Below are 18,743 nucleotides of genomic sequence, written 5' to 3'. Positions count from 1 at the left end.
AAAATTTGATACAGGTCCTGGCTGCTGCAGTCAGTTGAGTAACCAACTCTTGGTTTTGGCTGAGGTCATGATCTCAGGGTCATGAGATTGAACACCAAGTAGGGCTCTACACTCAGTTTGGAGTCTGCTTGAGTTTCTGTCTTCTCTCTCTGCCCCTCCCCCCTGCTCTCTCTCTCTCTCTCTCAAATAAATAAATTCAATCAATCAATAAAAAATAAATATGAGGGCCAAAGAGAAACTTTCAAATGTGCAAAACAATTGCCACTCATTCATTCTTACTGAAAAATATTACTTCAGAGGGGCACCTGGGTGGCTCGGTGGGTTAAGCCTCTGCCTTCAGCTCAGGTCATGATTTCAGGATCCTGGGATCGAGTCCTGCATCAGGCTCTCTGCTTGGCAGGGAGCCTGCTTCCTCCTCTCTCTCTGCCTGCCTCTCTGCCTACTTGTGATTTCTCTCTGACAAATAAATAAATAAAATCTTTAAAAAATATATTACTTAAGAGTGTCTACCAGAAAAATGGCTTAAAATTACCAAAACATTTAAGAAAGACAAAATGGTATATAGGAAATAGCAGACAGCAAAGAGACTGGGGGAGGGGAATATTTCATATATATAAATGCTGAGATATGGTTATAATTCTAATAAAATTAAGAAAGGACTTCTAAAAAATATTTTTAAAAATCCAAACTAAAATTCCAAATGATTTCAACAAAACCTTCAATGAGTAGTGAGGGGTGATGGGGCAGGGCCTTCTTGTAGCTAAAGGTTGGCAGCATTCTGCAAACTAAATGCCCTTACTCTGGACTTTGAATCAAGAGCTAGTGACACAGGGATATAAGATCTACCAGGAACTTTACCTGGTAGAGTGGCAATTGAAGTAAGATAGACTTTCTGGGGTAGGAGAAATAATAGTACTGGTTTTAATATCCAGTCAGCTCCTTTGGTGCTACTAATACAGATCCCATGTTTAGAACTTGGCTCTTGTGATGGTGGAGCAATATTCTCACTGGGCCTCTTTCTGGGACATTATATTTGGGCACTGTTCTTGGCTGCTTAGCCTCCAAGCCTGCTTCTTCAATCCTCATTACAATTCTGGAAGATGTTGAATTTCTTTGTAAATTGGAATGTTAAATTGAAAGTAAAGACTGAAAAGTACCTGAACACAACTGTCAAAACATTCCTAAGTGAGGAACCAAACCAAATGCAGAAATTTCCAAGCCAGGAGCTGAGAAATGATTCCTCTGCTTAAATTAACCTGAGTTAATTTCTACCCTTTGTAGTTGACACCTAACAGATACAATGACCTTAACCCCTGGCCAAAGTTGATTTGTCAGAGGATGGAAAACTCATTCCAATTTGTATGATTATGCAGTTTTGTATAGCAACCTAATGGCCTAAAACAATAATTTATCTTTCAATGTTTAGTGGATTGCTGGACTCAGGTGGAAAGTATCACTTGGCATCTCTCATGCACTCGCAATTACAGATCAGCTGGGCCTGTACTTATCTTATAAAGGCATTAGAGTAAGCAGGAAAATGGCCCTCCAGGCATGTTTATATTGTAATCTCAGGAACCTGTGATTATGTTATCTTACATGGCAAAAGGGACTTCACAAATATGATTAAAACTATGGGCATACAGTGCAGCTGGGTGGCTCAGTTGGTTAAGCATCTGACTCTTGATCTCAGGGTCATGAGTTCAAGACCTGTATTGAGCTCTACACTGAGGGTAAATTCTACTAAGAAGAAGAAGAAGAAGAAGAAGAAGAAAGAAGAAGAAGAAAAAGAAGAAGCATGTACCTTCATATAAGGAAATATCCTGTATCATCCAGGTGTGCTTAATGCAATCATATGAGTACTTCAAAATGGAGAAATTTTCCCAGCTCCAGAAAACCAAAAAGATGGCAGTGTGAGAAAGACTTAGTCTGTCATTGCTAGCCTAAAGATAGAGGAAGAGGTCATGAGCTTGGAAAAGGCAAGAAATGGATTCTCTTCTAGGGCCTCCAGAAAGGAATGCAGCCCTACTGACATTTATTTTAGCCTCTTGAAACCCATGTTGGAGTTATGAACAACAGAACTCCAAAGCTAATAAATTGGCATTGTTTAAGCCACAAAATCTGTGCCAGTTTGCCACAATAGCAATAAGAAACTATTACAGGCATGAATACCAGGAGTATGGCTCAGTGGGAGATCATCTTTGGACACCAGGTACCATACCTGATCTGTAAGAGTCCTCTCTTAGGAATTTAGAATTAGAACTCAAAGATCATTCACTCTGTTAGAGGAAAGACAATAAACCCAGAAACTGGTAATAGTAGCCCATTTTCTAACATGTACTCTATAAAATCAGAATACACCATTTATAATTTTAAAAATAAATTAATGATAGCAATACTAATTGAAAAATGAAAGTTCTCAGACACTTAATATTTTGCACTTCTTGTGTTGGACAAAGAGGCTTTCCTAATTTACTTAAACTGTCAGTCTATTTCCTTCAATAATAACATAATTTAATCCTAGAAAAGTCATGTTGCCTTAATAAATTCCTTGGGTAAGAAAGAAATGTATACATATGACTTGGTAGATATGAAATAATATTCGAATATAGCTGGAACCAGAATGAGTGAAGCTGAGTATCTTGAGAGGAGAGTTTAAGAAACTAAGAATTTATGCATGTGAGTTACCTACCTCTATGGAAAGCAACTAATTTGTGCCAACAAATGGGAGTTAGCTAGTTCTACTAGTTCTGCTACTAACTACTAGAACTAGTTATCTCCAGTTATCTCTAGTTATCTCTAGTTATCTAATCTATTAGCCAGATAATAGGCTAGTTACATCTATTAGTTAAATCTCTATTTAAACTAGAGATTAAATATTTAGGAGTATCTTGTACACATCTTCATGTGACTATATATCAAGTCTGATTATAGGACAATAAGGTGGAAATTAGCTGAATTTTCAATAATATTCATTTGCTCTGCCTTCTTCGATTGTTCTGTTATTCCTACAAGCAAAAAATTGAAATCTAGATTTAAAGAGTACAGCATTGTCCTGTTTCTACTACCAGTTATTCTTCTTTCTACTCACCAGCACTTCCTTCCTCAGCAAATCTCTGAGATGCTTTGCCAAGTTTGTGCTAATGGAAAGCTACATTTTTAATCAGCTTAGAACAAATATAATGTTTAACATAAAGATAGAAAAGAACTGACCTAGAATCTTCCTTTAATATCAGAAAAATTTTGGTAAATGAAGGAAACCACTTGCTTTTAAATATGCATGTCTCTGTCCTTCCCATTTAGATAGGGGACAGATATAAAAGCACTGAGAAAATGTCAGAAAGTTCCTTCAATAAAACAGACCCAAGCTATTTTTATGGGCAATATTAAATTAATGAAAATTCTGGGTGATCCAAGGAGATAAAGGAGTTCAAACATTATAAATTCACTCACAGTAGTATTTATTATACTTATTACACAATTGAACTGGCTGATTTTTTAATCTTAATAAGAAAAACAAATACATCCCAAGAATTCTTCCACCTATTTCATACTCTACTAATTTTATTATTCTAATAGCAAATGTTTTACAGATTGCTTTTCTACTTTACTCCTTTAAAAATATTCTATAGAGGGGGCTGTCTGGGTGGCTCAGTCAGTTAAGTGCCTGCCTTCGGCTCAGGTCATGATCCCAAGGTCCCAGTATGTAGCCCTGTCCAACTCTCTGCTCACTGAGGAGCCTGCTTCTCCCTCTCCCTTGGCCTGCTGCTCCCCCTTGTGTTCTCCCTCTCTCTGTCAAATAAATAAATAAAATCTTTTAAAAACATTTAAAAAATATTCTATAGATAGCTGAAAAACATCATCAGATTATTTCAAGAAATAATCTCTCTCTTATAACCCCTATGACAAATCACTAAAAAGAATAGGGGAGATGGAGGGGGTATGAAATAAGTTGGTCCCTGTTGGTTTCTGTTTCAGTCAGTTGCATCAGAGTGTCTCATTCAACAGAACTGGAAGTTTCAGAGGCAAGAAGCATGAACTACTCTCAGTCCCCAGCACAGCCAACTGCACACATTGAGTTGACCTCCACCCATGCCTTCTTTTCCATTCTCATCGTACTCTCGATTTCAGGTCCTTGTTGTCTCTCTCCCTGAATGATTTTAAAAGGCTCTCAACTTTACCTTCCAGAATAGAGACATCTTTTACATAGAGTTAGACTCCTAAAATCTTGCCTTGAGGATTGGGTTAGTCAGATTTCAAAAACCCTTCCTTGCTCACCCCGTGCACTGGTGTCTGTTACCAATAGATCTACATACTATTAAAGACCCATATAATTTAGACTGAAGGTCTCCTGTCTTAATCCCCTATGTCATTTTCCTATTCCTCCTTCTTCTCACCTCTAGCCTTACCCCTACCACCACCTGAACCTGCTCTGCAGTTTCCACCTTTGCTTACCCTGTTTCCTCTACATAAATTACCTTTCTTCTTCACCTCAGTGCTTCCAAATTCTACCCTCTCCCTGAAGCTTTGGTCCCCCACTCCCAAGTCAGAAATAATCTCTCCCTTATCTGTGTACTGTTACTTCATTTTTATGTTTACCATATCCTCCATCACAGGCTTCCTTGTAGTATGGTTATTTGTGCACATGAGGACAGGGATTATGCCTCACCCTTCATAACACAGAACTTTGCTTATATTAACCTTGGTCAATAACCTTTTGCTGAATTGAACCCAAAAGAGAAAAAAGAGGGTCAGGAGTAAGGGGAATGATATTGTATTTAAATGAAAGGTCATCATTCTTAATTTGATAAAGTCTAAATTCATATACACCGCAAAGAATTTACCCAAGAACTATGGTTTGAGCAAAAGAAAAGTGAATCTCTACACAAAAACGTTAATGACAAAACCAAATCCATTCTTTTCACAATTTTTATTTCAGTTATATGCCAATAAGTTAAGCAATATAGAAGAAATGGATGCATTCCTGGAAACCTATAAACTTCCAAAACTGAATCAGGAAGAAATTGACAACCTGAATAGAACAATATCTAGTAACAAGATTGAAGCAGTGATCAAAAATCTCCCAAAAAAACAAGAGCCCAGGACCTGACACATTCCCCAGGGAATTCTACCAAACATTCAAAGAAGAAATAATACCTATTCTCCTAAAGCTGTTTCAAAAAATAGAAACAGAAGGAAAACTTCCAGACTCTTTTTATGAAACCAGCATTACCCTGATCCCCAAACCAGGCAAAGACCCCACCAAAAGGAGAAATTCAGACCAATATCCCTGAAGAGTATGGATGCCAAGATTCTCAACAAAATCCTAGCTAATAGGATTCAACAGTACATTGAAAAGATTATCCGCCATGACAAGGTGGGATTTATCCATGGAATGCAAGGGTGGTTCAACATTCACAAAGCAATCAGTGTGATAGAACAAATCAATAAGAGAACGGAGAAGAACCACATGGTTGTCTCAATTGATGCAAAAAAAGCATTTGAGAAGATAAACAGCATCTGTTCCTGATTAAAATGATTCAAAGTATAGGGATAGAGGGAACATTCCTCAGCTTCATAAAACCTATGAAAAACCCACAGCGAATATCATACTCAATGGGGAAAAGCTGACAGCTTTTCTTTTGAGATCAGGAACATGACAAGGATGCCCACTCTCACCACTCTTGTTCAACATAGTACTAGAAGTCTTAACAACAGCAATCAGACAACAAAAAGAAATAAAAGGTATTCAATTGGCAAAGAAGAAGTCAAACACTCTTTCACAGATGACATGATACTTTATATAGAAAACCCAAAAGACTCCCTCCCCAAACTACTAGAACTCATACAGCAATTCAGTAATGTGGCGGGATACAAAATCAATGTCCAGAAATCAGTTGCTTTCTTATACACTAACAATGAAAATATAGAAAGGGAAATTAGAGAATAGATTCCATTTACTATAGCGCCAAGAACCATAAGATACCTGGGAATAAACCTAACCAGAGGTAAAGGATCTGTACTCAAGGAACTACAGAACACTCATGAAAGAAATTGAAGAAGACACAAAAAGATGGGAGAGAATTCCATGCTCATGGATCAAAAGAATAAACATTGTTAAAATGTCTATACTGCCTAGAGCAATCTATACTTTCAATGCCATCCCAATCAAAATTTCACCGGCATTTTTCAAAGAGCTAGAACAAAGAATCCTAAAATTTGTACAATTTTTATTTCAAAATCTTTGTTCTATCCTCCCGGGACTTTTCCAAGTAAAAGCTTGAGGACTGGCTGGAAATGAGTCATGGATTTCACTTGTTTTATTTTTCACACACTGTTCAGGGCAGTGTGGACCAGAACTATTCATACACATGCCATTAGCCACAGAGGTTCTACCTGTGACTCACCATGTGACCATGTTGACAGTTCCAAGAATATCATGTAGGAAACTGATTCTATTTACTGGCATCTCCCTGCCAGTGTCTGCTGTGAATCCACGGTATGCCAGCAGACAATACACATAGCAGCCAGAGGTAAAAACACTGTGTGTTCTGCCCATGAGTGAATGGCTATATAACACAGTGGTGAAGGGAACAGGTTCTGGAAATAAATCCTGATGATACCCCATACTAGCTGTATAATCTTGGGAAAATTACTAAACCTATCTGGGCCTCAGTTTCTTCACCTCCTCAAAGCGGGTAATAATAGTAACTACCTTTTTTTCCCCCCACTGGTGGAAATATCTTAAATTTATTATTTAATTTATACATGGAAAATATAATAATTACAAGTCAGAGTTAGCATACTCAATAAATATCAGTTTTCCCTATTACCATTATTATTATTTTAATTAATGAAAAGATGTATAAGAGGGCACAGCTGAAATCAACAATATAAAGAAGAAATAGATATTATAATTTTTACTTTCATTAGAAACATCTGCACACATAATCCTGAAATCCCAAACAAAAGTAATAAAATCCAGATCTGTATTCATCAGATTTATCTGGCAAAGTTTTCAAGTATCTTTATCAGTAAATGCTGATGTATGACTTTTCATCTCATGCCCCAAAAAGAGCTCTTTATTTATCTAGTGTTTTCATCCTATTCTCCATCAAACCCTGGGTGGGCTAATTAATACAATATCAACTGTCATGCTGCCATTTTTTCCTCCTTCCACCAACAGTCTCTTCAGGGAGAATGAAGAGATGAGAGGGGATATGGAGACTTGAAAACATCGGTGGTAAACATACACAGAAGATTGACACGCAAACCCAGGCTAAACTGTCATCTGACAGCTACTTGCCTGATAGTTGTGCATTGGTTTTGGTGTACAATAAAATGAAGATGCAATGAAAGTCTATATTTGTAGCAGCACAGCATGAGAAGCGGTTATTTGAATTTGTAGAGTTGAATTTCTACAGCTCTTGAGACTATATCTTTATCCCCAAATGGTAAAATAATCAGTAGATTCCATAAAATAGTATTATAAGAAGTCATTTGATTTCTAGAAAAAAAAAATCTTGGCTTTCCTACTGGTATTTGGAAGGCTGTTTTAGAAAAATTTTATTAGCCTGAAAAAGACAGTAAATGAGCATCCCAGCTGTTAGTCCATGAAATAAAGCAATGTGATGTCTTTCCTGTTTTTTTTCCTGTTTCATTATATATACTTAACTATCAAGTGCCAACTAGTCCTTCCCAAAATTCAATTTTTAAACTATATTAACTTTAAAAAGCTGTACTTGAGGGGAAAGTGGCAGTGTTTCTAAAGGGACAAGATGTACTAATATATCTTGTTGACTGTCTTTACATGTTTGACTCCCAGACCCATTATTTTTCCACTTCTGGTGTTACTATCAGAAATATGTCTACCTTCTTAAGAAAACCATTTTTGAAATTACAATCAAGAAGATGCATAATGGTTCTCTAAGTGTCTCACATTCATGTCATGGCCTCTTCAAAGAAATGAACAGTAAAGTAGATTTGTTGGGGCCATACAATTAGACATAGTGGTAATATTCATGTGCCAAGGGTTAGAGATGTACAACCTTGAGTCAAGGCAACACTTGAGAATACATAGCCCATATTTGATGCATTGTCAGGCCTTTATACCTTCCACCCCAGCAAGCCACAGGAACATGAAGAGTCAAAAAGTTGTGCTCGGGGCACCTGGGTGGCTCAGGGGGTTAAAGCCTCTGCCTTCGGCTCAGGTCATGATCTCAGGGTCCTGGGATCCAGCCCCGCATTGGGCTATCTGTTCAGCAGGGAGCCTGCTTCCTCCTCTCTCTGTCCGCCTCTCTGCCTACTTGAGATCTCTGTCAAATAAATAAATAAAATTAAAAAAAAAAAAGTTGTGCTCAATAATTTCATTATTACCCAAACAAGTATTAAGTATATTTTATCCTCATAAATATAAAATCAGATGATACCAGAAGTGTAAATTGTGCTAGGACATAGATTTCCTCCATGCTGCTCATATATGGGACTGCCTCATATTCTCTACACTGAACCCCACTGTGTTAGAAGAAACTGGATTTCCCAGGTCCTTGAATGTGGTAAAAATTAAGTAGTTTAAGAACAGTACAAACTGAAAGCTCATTAATTTCTGTTAATGTCTAACAATATGAAATGGTCAATTTAATTTAATTTGTCTGGGTGCTTGACTTTTTCTAGGAGAGAGAGATTAGAAAAGGTTGTGAGATCTAATAAAATCATGATGTCCTACTTGGGAATGTTTATGAACCAACCCTTCTCATAAACACAAAAATTATAGTCACATCAGACTCTACTTATATATTGCGTAAAACAATAAAAAATTCTCAAAATTAGTGTCAGTTTCATGTCTGAATATTTTCTTAAAAACAAGCTGTTCACACACAGCTGTAATAGTGGCCAAGCGACTGTTATTTTGAATTTTGTCAGCAAACACTTTGGAATAATCTGGTACCAGAATGTTTATCACAAATGACCTCATATCCTCTTCCTATTTCTAGGAACAGGCCATGGTGTGTATACATGTTCAGGGCTGAGATACAGTATTAGCACATAGAACAGTCTGAGATTTCTTAATTTTGCTAAGCGCAATATTGTTACCAGGAAAAGTGAGGAGGAGAATGTGGTGTTCAATTTTACCATCATCTTCTTGTTAAACATCAGAGTAATTCTGTATTAGAAATTTATGTTCTCTCATGAGCTAATGTCTTCTTCCTAAGATGTAGCAGTTGTTCTGCAAACATACCATGAAATGCTTTCCAAGGCATAATAGTAAAGATGTCTCAGTAACTCAACATCTTCAGACATTTTTAGCAGGAAAAATAATTGGAAAATTCAAGCCCCAGTATTGCCAGAATTTACACATAGACTTAAACCTTTGTTCTAATGTCAGAGCTACTACTTATTGAAGTTGTGGAATGAAAATGAAAAAAATTTCATATTATATGCAATGAATGGTGTACATGCACCTGAGGGTGAAAATTCTAAATACTGTGAAATGCAAACTTCCAAAATTTAAAAGAGGTATATTAAAAACTACCTTGCTTGATTTACATGCTTTCATGTATGATAAGTTCATATACCAGTTCAATATAAAACAGTATTGAGTAGTAATAGATATGAAGTAAAATATATTTTTTAAATATATTTTTCCTCAATTGCTAGGACTTATTTTACACAAATTTTATTTGCACCTATTCTAAAACATTTCTAAAATGAAAAAAAAATTTTTGGAAAAAACATCTTCTAGCCCTTACTTAATACTTTGTAGATAAATAAATGAATAAAATCTATACTTAAAAACCTAAAAAATAAAAAAACCTAAAATTTTAAAATAAATAAAATCCTTGTATTTGTTAAACTAGCTAAGACAGAAGATGTTGCAATAACCTATTAATGTCTTATAACTTTCCTCAGTCTTTCTCCAGAGGCTCTAGAGGAACAGAAATTATGTTACAATCCCAAAAAGTATATCAATTTATAATCCATGCCATCCTTCATGAAAAGAACCACATCCTTGAAAACTCACTTTAAGGTTACAACTGATAAAGAGTAAATTATAGAGAAACTTAGATGGGCTTGGAAATCGTATTTCAGTTACAATACTGCCAAAATTCCATGAACAGACACTTAAAGATAGAGTACCTAAGATTCATCTTTATAGCATCCTTTTACTCAGTTACAAGAGGAAGAGGAGCATCTTATGCATTTTAGACATCTATGACTTGATATAAAAGAAATCTTCCTCTAAATTTAAATAGAAATACTCTTCTAGACAATCACATCTTCCATTTTAATATGCTTACAAATCACTCAAGGATTTTGTTAAAATGCAAATTCTTCTTCCTGCCCGTCTGGAAAAGGACCTAAGATCTTTCCTGTCTAATGATTTCCCAGGGGAAGGTGATGGTGCTGGTCCCAGCCACACTCTGATTGGCAAGATCCTAGAGGATGTACAGTCACTGACAAACCACGAGCCTGGTGGTGGTTATTAAGAAGGGCACATATTGCGTGGAGCCCTGAGTGTGGTGCATAAACGATGAAGCTTGGAACACTGAAGAAATAAAGTTAAGTTTTAGAAAAAGAGTCTCTTAAAATCACTAATATCTCTAGAAACTCTGATTTCAACTCAAGATCCTAGTTGCTTAAGTGAGGAATCTAAATACCATTATATGTATTTTATAAAACTGGCCACTTACATAAAGTGCCAAAAATACCCTAAGATCTTCGTCACTCATTCTATTAAAAAAAGATAACTTAAGCAAAGGACAGATTATATTCAGCTTCTTCTGATAATATTTAGAGATTTCTACAGCATTCAGTAAATCACAGAAGAATCAAAATGAATGTTGTATATGTCTGTATTTTATGTAGCAGGGAGTTAGGGTCATATTTATCCCCTGGATGATATCATTGCCAACTGGCAAAGCTTAAGAAATCCTGAACATTAGTGTTGCCAGCATTCTGCCCCCACAACATGGCTGACAATTTTATCAACAACCCAGTAGGGAGAATAGGCCCCAGCCTGGTCTCCATCACTGTAGCGCCAACTGTAGTCTGAATGTTTGGACTTCATCAGTAACAGAAGCAGATAGGCTCTAAAGATCTAGAGTGAGCAGATGTTACTTTTACCAACAAAACAACCAAAAACAATCTGTGATATTCAGAATGTGCATGCACTTTTAAGGCAATAATAGCTCAAGCAATCGGTAATATAAATTCCTCATGATAATTTACTGAGTATTATATTCAAAATAACAATAATCTCATTAGTAAATGAAAATCACTTTTGGGACACCTAGGTGGTTCATTTGGTTAAGTGTCTGACTGTTGATTTTGGCTCAGGTCATGATCTTAGAGTTCGAGACCCATATTAGGCTCTAAGGAGGGTGTAGAGCCTACTTAAGATTCTCCCCCCCTCTCCCTTTACCCCTCCCCCTGCTTATGCATTCCTTCTCTCTCTCCCTCTCAAAAAAAAAAAGAAAGAAAGAAAGAAAAGTCACTTTTATTAAAAATGCCATTCAACTGTCTAGAAGGCCAGAACAATGAACAGAGCAGTGGATCAGGCAAAATATGTGAAATCCTTCTTTACCTGTGTGGTTAGTCAAAGCTGAATAAGATGACACACAAGAGGAAAAAGCCTGTAAAAAAGTTGATGTGAATTTATTGTTCCTTTACTATTTTTATTGAATGAGGTTATGCTAGTGGGTCAATATGGCCCTGCAAGCTTCTCTATTATTTACCCATCAATTTCCCAAAGACATTGGCTAGAGGTAACAAAAGGGGAATGAAATTAACAAAGAACTCCAAAGAGATAAGCAGCTCAGTCTTGGAAGTTTTGTTCTAGGGACAAAGCTGTTCCAGAGGCAAAGCAGCCCAGAAAGATGAACTAGCTGCACAAAGGGACAATATAGTGTTATTTAATAATGAGACTTAGCTAAAAAGTAGCTAAGGTACTCATTAGGGTGACAATTAAAAAAAAAAAGGATGAGAGAAAGAAAAAAAGAAAGAAAGGAAGAAAGAAGGAAAGAAAGAAAGGAAGGAAGGAAGGAAGGAAGAAGAAAGAAATGGAGAGAGAAAGAGAGAGCGAGAGGGAGAGAAGGAAGGAAGGAAGGAAGAGAAAGAAAAGAACAGAACAAGTGTTGGCAAGCATGTGAAGAAATTGGAATCCAGATGCATTGCATTGCCACTGGAAATGTAAAAATGGTATAGTCACTGTGGAAAACAGTATGATTATTCCTCAAAAAGTTGAATATAGGAGTACCATATGATTGAGCAATTTCACTTCTGGGTATATATCCAAAAGAATTGAAAACAAGGACTCCACAGATACTTATATACCAATTTTCATAGCAGCATTATTCACAATAGCCAAAATATGGAAACAATCTAAATGTCCATCAACAGATGAATGGATAAAAAAAGTATGGTGTGTGTGTGTGTGTGTGTGTACACAACGGAATATTATCAACCCTTAAAAATGAATGAAATGCTAATATATATTATAACATGGATAAACCTTGCAAACATTATGCTAAGAGAAATAAGTCAGACACAAAAGGACAAATGTTGTATTATTCTACTTAAGTGAGGTACCTAGAATAGGCAAATTTATGGAGACAAAAAGTAGAACAGAAGCACCAGGAGCTAGAGGAGGAGGGACAGGGACCTATTATTTAATGGGTATAGTGTTTCTATCTGGAATGGTGAAAAAGTTCTGAAAATGCATAGCAATGGTGGTTCCACAACAGTGTGAATGTATTTAATGTCACACTTAAAAATGGTTAAAATGGTAAATATTTTACATATATTTTACTACAATAAAAAATAGGAAAAAAATCATCAAATACTTAACAAATCTGATTTAAAACTTTCCTCTTTTATTCTTCTCCATAAATTAGATGTGTACAATTGTCCAAAATTTAAAAAAGCTAAGAAAGTGGATCTTAAGAGAAAGTGGATCTTAAGCAATGGGCACGTGTACTTGGAACCATTTCCTTTGTTTCCTCTTCTCTACTTGATGATTACCTGAACAAATACAAAGTATCACAAGTCAAGCTCTTACTCAGTAAGCTTACAGTATTAAGGGTTTGTCTTGATGTTAAAGATTCAGGTAATCTGGGTCTCAGACAAAGCAGAAAGAAGTCTGGAACAAAAAGGGAGGTCCCCAGGTCCTTTCCTCTCATGATGAGCACATGTTCGTAGGCCCAGGGTGATGGATGAGGTCTCCAATGGAGCATTTATGGGGTTCTCTTACAGAATAAGAGAGCATTTTGTTTATGACACATCTCTGTTTTATACCCGAGCTTTTATGTCTATTTTCAAGGACATCCATAGAAAGGATCCTCCTACAAGAACATATCATTAGTGTATCTACTTGGAGGTACAGAATCATTTTGTCTAGGAGATTAGGTAGGGTTACCTGCCTTCTTCCCCCAACCCACATGGCACATTCCCTGGTAGTCAGAAGAGAACTAGGTCACAGTCCAGATGCAATAACTCCTTCCTCCTCATTGACCAATTATTCTGACTGCACATGTGAACCAATATATGTGTACTTGTCTTTGAAAATAACCATTTAATGTACAAACATGGTCTGATATTTCCATGGAAGTTTTCTACCCCTAGAGCTTGATGTCTAGACCTCTGTATTAGGACACTTCCTAAACAAGTGCATCAAAATATCACCTGGTGATGGTGATAAGATGATGGTGATGGTGATAAGGCAGAAAAGTCCACTCCCTTCCCATGGGTCTCTAAGTCCTCATATAGCTCAACAAGTTCAAATATAAGAAGCTATAGGCAAGGAAAATCTAAAGGAAAGGCAAATTGCTTCCCCATCAGTCACATTTTAGGCCAAAAGAAACTGAAGGATCATTTCCTCAATGCCTCAGCAGAGTTCTCCAGGGTCTGCTTAGCTTACTCCATCTTTCCCATTCTCTTTGGCTAACCTTTCACATCAGAGTTCTGGCTTTCCACCTCCTTGCTTGGAGTCAGGATTCAGATATTTCTTGGCATCCCAGGTCAACCTTGCCTTTAACAATACACAAACTGCTCTTTGCCCCCAAGCCCTTGGTTAGGCCTTAGCTCTTTCCATTCAGGTCCAAATTCTCAAGGACTGAGGCTGGATCAGGAGGAGAAACTAGATAAAACTCCCAAAGCCTCAGAACTGGTTGGGGCAGTAGCTGCCACCAACCTGACCACCATGAAAAGACTTGGCCATTTAATCATTGCTTGCCCTCCATACAAGGTTTCCCCCTGCCCTGTTCCTCCTACCAGAGCAACTCCTTACAAATACAAACAAAAGGGAAGTAGCACGGAGATGCATAGACCCTGATATCTTAAAACCCTCCTCCAAGTTTCCTGATGGTGGTGGTGAGTCTGGACTCTACCATCAGTATCTAAAATTCTGAGATTAACAGTGGTGTCAGGAATCCATGGGAATGGAACCAAAGCTGGCACTTCAGTCATGAGTATATAATGTCCCTAATTAATCCCACCTGGCTTCATATAATTATCTGAGCAGAGGTGCCTTTGGCATTTTTTGAATCACAGATTTAGATCTGGCTTCTGCTGGTAGCTACAAAGCCCTTTCTTCAGCACATGTAGCACTGCAAGCAGATGGAATGATTTGCTTCTTATAGATGTATGCCCCTGACAAGGGACATCTGCTGAGTGAAATGCAACCAGAAACATAATCATAAACCCCCCCAAAAAATCCTTTTTATAAATAGTGCCAAATGCAATTTTTAAACTCTTGGAAATCATGGTGGTTTACACATGAAAGGCACATCACAGCTTACAAAGTATTTTTGCCAATTTTACATTTGAAAGGAAAATAAGGAGTAAATGTCACAACAACTTTAAACTAACAACAACAAAAGAAGACATTAGTCTGGTTGTATAGGCTTTTCAGAAACTCATAATGCTAGATAATTCATTTGTGGGAAGAATATGATTTGGTTTCAGCTACAGAATATGTTTTCAAGTGCTACTATGTTGTGATCACACCGTCCTTTATAATCTTAACATTTCATATTCAAAAGAAAGCAAAATAGGATTTTCACCTTATTTATATGCATCAGAGAAGTGCAAGAAAACATTTCCATGAAACTTACCATGACAGACAATCTGCTTGATTGCAACAATGTGTTTGATATGGGCTCTGGACACAAAACAAACCCCAAATTTGGAAATGACAACTAGATGCTTTTGCCAAAGCCTACCAGTGGCTGGTGACCGTGACCTGCCTGGTCCTGAGTGCTGGCGTTTTTAGTGCTGGTTTCCTGTATATGTGTGTGCCCTGCAGGTGTTCTTTGGGTGGCAGATCTATGAGTTATTTGGAATTTATGGCCAACTTTGCCCACGACTAGGCTAATATGTCAAATACTGTTGCATGCTATTTGAATGTTGAGTGGTACTTAGTTTATTCTCCCCAAAATCAAATCACCCACTAAGGATGCTATAAGATCTTGGTTACTATTAGTATGACTTCTTTATGAGCAAGAGGAAGAAATACCACCACATACAACATATCCCTCAGAGTCAGGGTGAAAAATGAATCATTCTTTGTCACCTCTTCGAAAAAAAGAAGAGCAAAAACATTTTTTTGAAAGAGGAAAGGAAAAATATAGATTCCATCCTGTGTGAGCCCACAGAGAGCCTCTCTTTTCTGCTAAGAGTTTCATTCTTTCTCTAGAGTTCCAGTGTAAGTCAAATCACTTTCCACACTATTTTCCAAAATTTTCAATGTCAATAAGAATTTTAAAACAAAACCAATCTAGGGGAGGAGCAAAATAGTGGAGGAGTAGGAGACCTAAATATCTTTGGGTCCCAGGAGTTCAGCTAGGTAGTTCTCAAACCATTCTGAACACCTACAAACACAACAGGAAATCAAAGAGAAGAAGAGCAGCAGTTCTAGGAACAAAAAAGCGACCACTTTCTGGAAGGCAGGATGTGCAGAGAAGTGAATCCGAAGCGACAGGAAGATAGACCACAGGGGTGGGGCAGGCTCCCGGCAAGCAGTAGAGCAGCAGAGCATGAAATTGAAACTTTGAGAAGTCTGCTCCACTGAGGGAAGTCGCACACCTGAGGCTAAGCGGGGGATGGAGCACTTGTGGGGACAGTGTGGTCTCAGGACCCCCAGGGTCACAAAAAGACCAGGGGTGTCTGAGTGTGGCAGAATTCCTGGGTATTGGAGCAGGGAAGACAGCTGCAGAGACAGAGATGAAGAGGGGGCTTTCAGGTTGAGGTTATTTTAACTGTGATCCAAGACACAGTTGGGCCACTGCTCTTTGAGCTGGGACTCCATAAGTGGCAGATCTGGGGAGACCCCCTCCTTCCTCCTCCAGGAGGAGCATTGTGGGAGTGCACTGTAGGAATCTGCTGGGTTTGGAGGCTCCAAATTGGGAAGTACACAAGAGATAGAAATGCTCGGTCACAAGCTGGATGAGCATGAAGTGTGGCTGGAGACCAGGGAAACGGGAGTGATTGAATGTTTTTCTTTGAGGGAACACTGAGGAGTGGGACCAAGGTCTCAGGTTATCTGGGCCAGAGATTGGGAGGCTGCCATTTTCATTCCTGTCCCCCAAAGCTGTATAGAAAGTGTTCAGAGAACAAAACTTACCAAAAGCAAAACCAAGCAGATTAGCCTGGCCCCCAGCAAGGGCAGTGCAATTTTGCCTCAGGTAAAGACCTTTGAGAATCACTGCAACAAGCCCCTCCCCCAGAAGATTAGCAAGACCATCCAGCCAAGACCAAGTTGACTGATGAATGAGAATTGTGGAACTCCAGAGCTAGGAAAATACAATACATAGAACTGATGGCTTTTTCCCCATGATTCTATAGTCCTTCAAAGTTAAATTTTTTAAGGTTTATTTTTTTCTTTTTCTATTCTTTATTAATTTTTCCTCTTTCCTATTTTAACATTTTTTAACTGTTTTATCTTATCAATATCTTTTTAAAAAATCTTTTTTACTTTACATTGCCATAGTCATATTCTGTCCCTTCATTGTATTTAAACTTATTTTTTGTATACATATAGGTTTCTCTTTCTTTAAAATTTTGGGATACAGCTTCTTCTAACAGATCAAAATATACCCTAAATCTAGCATATGGCTTTGTTCTAGTCTCCAGCCTGGTCACATTCATTTTTTTCTTCCCCTTTCTTTTTTCAACCAACTTCCTGTCTTATCAATTTCTTTTTTAGAATCTTTTTTAATTTTCATTTTTACAATCATATTCCATTCCTTCATTATGTTTACCTTTATTTTTGTACACATATGTTTTTCTTTCTTTAAAATTTTGGGAGATAGTTTCTTCTAACAGACAAAGTACACCCAAAATCAAGTGTGTGACTCTGTTCCATTCACCAGCTTAATTATTTTATTCATCGTTTCTTCTCCCAGTTTTGAGTCTCCTCCGATTTGGTTAGTGTATATATTTCTGGGGTTCTTGCTACCCTTTAATATTTTGTTCTCTCATTCATCTCTTCTCATCTGGATAAAATGATAAGGTGGGAAAACTCACCCCCCCCCCAAAAAAAGAATAAGGGACAGTACCAATGGCTAAGGACTTAATCAACATGGACATTAGCAAGACATCAGAATGAGAGTTCAGAATGACATTATCAAGGTGTTAGCTGGGCTTGAAAAAAAGGATGGAAGATACTAGAGAATCCCTTCCTGGAGAAATAAAAGAACTAAAATCTAACCAAGTTGAAATCAAAAAAGCTATTAATGAGGTGCAATAGAAAATGGAGGTTTTTACTACTAGGATAAATGAGGCAGAAGAGAGAATTAGTGATATAGAAGACCAAATGACAGAGAATAAAGAAGCTGAGAAAAGTAGAGATAAACAACTACTGGACCACAAGGGGAGAATTCGAGAGATAAGTGATATCATAAGATGAAACAATATTAGAATAATTGGGATCCCAGAAGAAGGGGGGGGGCTGGAGCAAATTATGCAGAGAATTTCCCTAATTTGGGAAAGCAGCATCAAAATGCAGGAGGCACAGAGAACCTCCTTCAAAATCAATAAAAATAGGTCCATACCCCATCATCTAATAGTAAAACTTAAAAGTCTCAGTGACAAAGAGAAAATCCTGAAAGAAGCTCAGGACATGAGGTCTATAACATATAATAGTAGAAATATTAGGTTGACAGCAGACCTATTCACAGAGATCTGGCAGGCCAGAAAGGACTGGCATGATATATTCAGAGTACTAAATGAGAAAAATATGCAGCCAAGAATACTATATCCAGCTAGACTATCACTGAAAATAGAAGGGGAGATAAAAAGCTTTCAGGACAAACAAAAACTAAAAGAATTTGCAAATGCCAGACATCCCTACAGGAAATATTGAAAGGGGTCCTCTAAGCAAAGAGAGAGCCTGAAAGTAACAGACCAGAAAGGAACAGAGACAATACACAGTAACAGTCACCTTACAGGCAATACAATGGCAGTAAATTCATGTCTTTAATAGTTACCCTGAATGTAAATGGGCTAAATGCTCCAATCAAAAGACACAGGGTATCAGAATGGATAAAAAAACAAGACCCATCAATATCCTGTCTGCAGAAAACTCATTTTTGACCCAAAGACACCTCCATATTTAAAGTCAGGAGGTGGAAAACAATTTACCATACTAATCAACATCAAAAGAAAGCTGGGTGGCAATCCTTATATCAGAGAAATTAGATATTAGCCAAAGACTATAATAAGACATGAGGAAGGGCACTATATCATACTTA

Source organism: Enhydra lutris, unplaced genomic scaffold (genome assembly GCF_002288905.1).
Source record: "Enhydra lutris kenyoni isolate GAN:26980312 unplaced genomic scaffold, ASM228890v2 scaffoldscaffold2, whole genome shotgun sequence".
Classification (NCBI taxonomy): domain Eukaryota; kingdom Metazoa; phylum Chordata; class Mammalia; order Carnivora; family Mustelidae; genus Enhydra; species Enhydra lutris.
This window is presented reverse-complemented; position numbering follows the sequence as displayed.